Source organism: Pinus tabuliformis, chromosome 5_1 (assembly GCF_031772625.1).
Source record: "Pinus tabuliformis cultivar Carrire ecotype Pingquan chromosome 5_1, CPIR1, whole genome shotgun sequence".
Taxonomy (NCBI): domain Eukaryota; kingdom Viridiplantae; phylum Streptophyta; class Pinopsida; order Pinales; family Pinaceae; genus Pinus; species Pinus tabuliformis.
Genome location: NC_142305.1, coordinates 647,461,881 through 647,467,793, shown reverse-complemented (window position 1 = coordinate 647,467,793; position 5,913 = coordinate 647,461,881). Strand labels below are relative to the sequence as shown.

At 39.4% G+C, this 5,913-nt stretch overlaps 1 pseudogene; it reads right to left on the bottom strand.

Moving 5' to 3' along the window:
- Positions 1–3,717: 3,717 nt before the first annotated feature.
- On the bottom strand, positions 3,718–5,704 carry LOC149166654 (UDP-glycosyltransferase 72B1 pseudogene; annotated as a pseudogene).
- Between the last annotated feature and the right edge of the window lie 209 nt (positions 5,705–5,913).

Below are 5,913 nucleotides of genomic sequence, written 5' to 3'. Positions count from 1 at the left end.
TTGTTTCCCTTATTCTACTTCCATAGGGACTTGGAAGACCTCTTACATCTCCCTTTTTGTTTTAGGGTTAAGCATAAACACATGATATGGATTTCATTACCATGGATATGTAGAAGGGTTGTACAATGAGGCAGCTTAAGCTTTTATTTTTGTTGGGGAAATGAAATGCTAGTGAAGGAAGGTGTACAATCTCCTTCATTTCAGAGTCACTCTTGGAGTAGATAGTCATGCAATTGGTTGAGAATTATTTCACTATTCTTATCCTTCTCAAATATAATATTTACGATTAACAACACCACGTGAGTATATCCTTGATACTTGGTGGTGTGCATTATATGATACCATGTTTGCATAGAATTTTTCCTCTTCGATCAATTAACACTCTACCTTGCCACATTGGGTTGTAATTCTCTTGTTATGGATATTTTAAAATCATGATATAAAGAAGTTTTTCTTCTCAATTTCAAGATTTCTTACAATGGTTCTTCACGCTTAAGAATGCACAACCTTATGGGGTGGCTTATATTTTTAGTTTTGTCATGGGTACTTGTACCAATGGAGTAGGAGTTGTGTTTTATGTTCTCCTTTGACGGATGAAACCTTTTCATGTAGAAAATGAGGATCCCAAGAGAATGTATGAGAAAATATAGAATACATAGGATGATCTGAGTAGCAATTGATTCTAATGATGCCCCCCCATCCACACACACACACACACATATAATCAAGAACATTAGTAATTTGTAAATAACATATTTGTAAGTCTACCTGTTTTTAAAATTAAATTGAATTGAATTGTAAATGAGTGCATTTTTAGTAGAATCCAACACCCTTCTTTAGTTGGCCACATGGAGGGTTAAATTTTTTAATCTTCTTCCATGTGAGTATTATGAAAATGTTTTTGTCCTTTCAACTTGTATATTAATGACTGGAGATCAAACTTCAAGTTTCAAAGTTCTATGAATCGAGTGAGAACAAATGAGCCTAAACAACAACCAAAACTAGAACCTCAAGGTAGAGTTAAAGCTATAGATGTAGCCTACAGTCAATGCCATGACAATGAATGGATTTGTGGTCTTCCTCAAACCACCATTTAGTATAATAGTTATAATTTATTCTAAACAATAGCTTGCAGTAATTTTCAAAACACCAACTGATCCAGGAGGATCCGTCAATCCAATTGCACAAGTGTTCAAAGTGTCATCATCAGTATTCACGGGTGTCATTCAGTGTCGCTTCACTTCATCTTCGACAGATCGACAGTGTTGGTTATGATCAGGTTGTTCAGGTAATGTTATGGTTTCATGGCATTTAGTTGATGTGGTGTTGACTTGGCTGTCGACTTATGTCATCGACAGTTCCGCTAGGGTTTGTTTGACGACATGTGTTTTGTCATTCGACTTTGCAGGATTTATGGTTGATATAGTTGATTGTGTAAAAGGGTTCAAGTTTAAGTACCTGGTCGATGACATAGTTTTGTCGTCATCACCACCAGTGTTAGTTTCAAAGATGCGATGGTCGTCGTCGTGCAATGTTGATGAACGTCGCACGGAGACCACAAGGATGTATCAGGGTCGATCGTCTGGTAAAGGCTTTAGTTTCGCCGATGTCATTGTGCAGAGCAGACATGGGTCTTAAACAGTTAAATGAAACTCTAAACCTAAGCCTAGACCTAAACCCTAACTCCTAGCTATCTTATTATCATTTGTTACCCTAAGAATTCTAATGCATTCTTACCTAAGTCTAAACCATGTATCAAATCCTAAATCCTATGCTTAAGAATCCTAATTAAAACCATGTATTATACATTCATGTATTAAATCCTATGCTAAAAATCCAATGCCAAAACCTAGTCCTAAAACTATGCTAAAACCCTAATGTAAACACTTTACGAACCTAAATATACACCTCGACCCTTGAAAAGTTTAAACTATACAAATCAAATAACATAACAGAGTTAAACTGCGGGCTTAGACTGTGACTGTGACTACAGCGGAATTATTTACATGTGAACAAGCAGACAGTCGAGCGCTTAAGCTGCAAGCATAAACCGCGTGGAAACCGCGTTGGGGTAGCTGTCATGTGAGCAGCAAGGAGTTGACCACAGCAGGAACCGCCAGCTCAAACCGCGTGGGAAGTTAACCAGGTAGTCAACATGTGAACAGTTGCACCGCCAGTTCTAAACCATAGCAGAACCGTCGGCACATAAACCATGGAAAACAACGCCAATCACATGGACCGTTAGCACCTCCGCTCGGTTAGGCTAACTGTTAGCGGTTTTCGAGTTAACCCAATGTTATTTTTGGGTTCTATTTGTAAATTAATTTTTAAATTAATTCGAATACCATGACTAGGCTGTAAGGTGTTCCTAAGGTGGCTAAACTAACCCTATTCAACCCTACACATCAACTCATTCATTCTGAAGGTGGGCAGCAGAGGTTAGGATGCATTTGCAGGCCTATAAAGGCAGAATTCTTCATTGAAGACAAGGAAGAGTACTTTTCAATCTTCATGTGCAGGTTTTGGAGGTTAGAGGCGGATTTTGTTTTCTGAGTTTCAAGAGCATTGGGAGTCGGATTTGGAAACGTAAGCGGCATTGAAAATTTGGTTCAGAGAGCTATCTAATGACAGTGACCAGAAGTGCCTAGGAGCACATTCAGTCTGGTCTTTTCACTGTGTAATCCACTTCTTCTTCTCATTCCTAATAAAACGGTCGCCCATCTTGAAAGCGGATCTGGAGACGTAGTCCATCAGGGACGAACTCCATAATCAATATCGTTGTCTGGTAAATCTATGTTTTCGCTATTTACACTTTTGTTTTGCATCTTGCTTATGGTTTATCCGTTGTCGTAAAGTGTTTTGCTCCAACAGTTTTCCTCGTTTTCCATGCTTTCGGTTAACATTCTAACTCACTAATGGTTAATCAATTCTACATCAGTTTTAGTATATGATCATATCACATCACCAACAATTTATGGTAGTTTTGAAACCATCTTCCTTGAACAATTAAAATTAGTAGAATACATTAATTTCTAGCTAAATTAGACAATGTTCCAAGAACTGTAGGGACCGAAATTTGTATTCATCTTCAAATCACCATTTGTTAGAACTTCCAATGAAAACAAGACATCAAGTTTTAGTTAAATTATGAAATTTTCCAAAATAATTGAACCTTAGAGTCATGTTCCATTGTTTGTGGTCTTCCTTAAAGTACAATTAAATAAAAGACATACCATTTGGTTTATGGTCAACCCAAATCACTAAATTTGAAGAACAGATTCATATTGATAGTTACTTGCCTCATTTCATCTCTCTACCTAGACTCACATACAACCCTTAAAAAATTAAAAGGTTAATATTGAAAACCTAGTCAATAAGCGTTATGGTAATTTGTGATATTCACTTAAAAAAGAATATAAAGAATCCCCATCTTAAGTCCAAAAAAATTTAGACATTGAATCTAAAGATCATATACACTCATCGTATTTAATAAAGCACTTTTCATATTTATCTCTGTATTTGTGCATTCTAACACTTATTATGATTTTAAATTTTTTTACACAAATTTATTTAAAACCAAACATATATATTCCCTATATAATATATAATATATAAAAATATTTATGATAAAAAAAATATGCCATCAATAATAACAAAATAATCCAAAAAACTAAAACATCTATTTTCTTAATATGAAATATAAAAATATTTCTCACACATCTTATTTTCCCAGTCAACTCAACTGCTGCAAACATAGTTTCAGTGTACATATTCATATTATAGCAAATATTAAAATTTTTCGTGCTATTAGATCTTTCTGTTGTCTGCTTCATGCCTCTGGACTGACATGCTTCAGGGGAACATCTGATTTCATACATTTTCTGTTGTCTGCTTCATGCCTCTGGGACTGACGCTTCAGGTGAACATCTGATTTCATGCACGAACCTTATTTTTATGTGTTCTTCAGACATATACGCACCCATAGGCTTTCCTCTGTGTGACTGGGACCCACAGTAAAACCAGAGTAACAAGGTACTCATTGAAATCTAGAATAAAATCAAATAAGAACGTATAACTATGATCTATGAATGATAAAATCATATTTTACGATGACATTAAAACCATGAATGATGCCATCCTCAGGGATAGAAGCATATTCTGAAATCCACATATTCAGATGACGTTAATACCATCGATATCATTGATAGAAGCTTATTCCAAAATCCACATACGTGAACCTCATCGCAGAGTTTTACTGCGCGCACGAATTTCCCTTCCAGAGAGCCACCACCTCTGCCACAGCCTGGGATGAACTTCCGCCCTCTGCCAGAGCTGCTTTCGCACTCTCCCTCAACTCTTTCGCTCTCTCCCTCCTCTTCTTCCCCTCCTCTCCTTCCATCAATTCTCTCACCGCTCTCTCCACTCCCTCTTTCGTTACAATCCCATCTTTTCGCTTCTGCAATCCCACTGCCATTTTAATATCATTCACCAGAAAGTAACCGATGGGCTTTTGGTCCCCCTGGAGAGGCCAAGCGATAATGGGGACTCCAAACCAAATGTTCTCTAGCACTGAGTTCCAACCGCAGTGACTCACAAAACCTCCTGTGCACGGGTGTGCAAGGATGGCAACCTGCGGAGCCCATGAAGTAACCACAAGACCACTTTGGTCCGCTGTTCGAAACCAGGGGGAACAGCACAGATACGTCCGGATTGGAAGGAGGACCGCGGAGAACCCACCGGAAACGATGCCCGCTTCCTTCCAGTCCCAAAGCAAGCTCCATGATCTGCTCCCCCGAAAGGAAATTCACACTTCCGAAGGAAACGAAGCTAACCGAAGAGGCCGGCTGGTTATCCAGCCATTGCAGGGAACCACTAGGATCCTCGAGAACAGGTTTCGGGGGAGCAATGAGCGGCCCGACGGCATATATTGAGGGCATGCGAATTCCATCGACGCTCGGGAGAATCTCTCCATTGACGAGTGCCTCAATGATCCTGCTCTCTACATCCTCAAATGTGTTTATCAGAATTCCGTCCGCTTTAAACAAGCGGTATGAATTGCGGAGGAAAAGGCGATAAAGCGGATCAGACTTGTCTTGCATTGGTTCAGGGAAATCTACTGCAGGTAAGGATGGAAATCCAGGGACCTTAACAGAACCGTCCAAATCCTTCAAAGATTCCTTCATCTCGGCATCCATTGTGGGATGGTAGAGGATGAGAGAAAGATTAGAGGCAGATGTAATGTAAAGAACATAACTGGGTATGTTAAGACTAGTGCAAACCTCAATCGCGGCAGCGCAGAATAGATCGGTGATGAAAGCAGTTATGGGTTTAGATGAATCGCTCAACAAGATCCTGAGAACATGCTCGACTGAGACTTTGGACTTCTCCAAGAAATTGAAAATCGAGATTAAGGGATGACCATTCATATCTTCAGGATCCATCTCCACTTCTGGCAGCTCGATGCAGCGGATGTCCAGACCTGAAGATGCCAGAGACTGTGTATAAGCAGTCTGAGCAGAGGTGACCATGAATTTCGAGGTGATGAAAGTTATGGCGAAGCCATGGCGGGATGCCAATAGCTTAGCCAACTCACATAAGGGGATGAAATGTGCCCCATTCCAGCTACCGATGGAAACATCGCTAGGTGAGGCTTTCTGGTATCCATTATGGCGTGAGAGAAGACTCAATTCCTCGGACTCCACAGCTCGAACAGTAATCAGGGTTGTCTAGCGATCGTGAGTTGTTCACTAGGTTGGAAAACTATAAAAAGGCTCCGAATGTGGATGCAATCACTATAATTTACGCCCCCATAATGGTTTACCTTTTACATGACAAATATTCGTCCACGACTATATCTTGCATGGTTTGAAAGCGTAGCTGTCACGTCAGTACGGATCCATTTATTGCATAGTT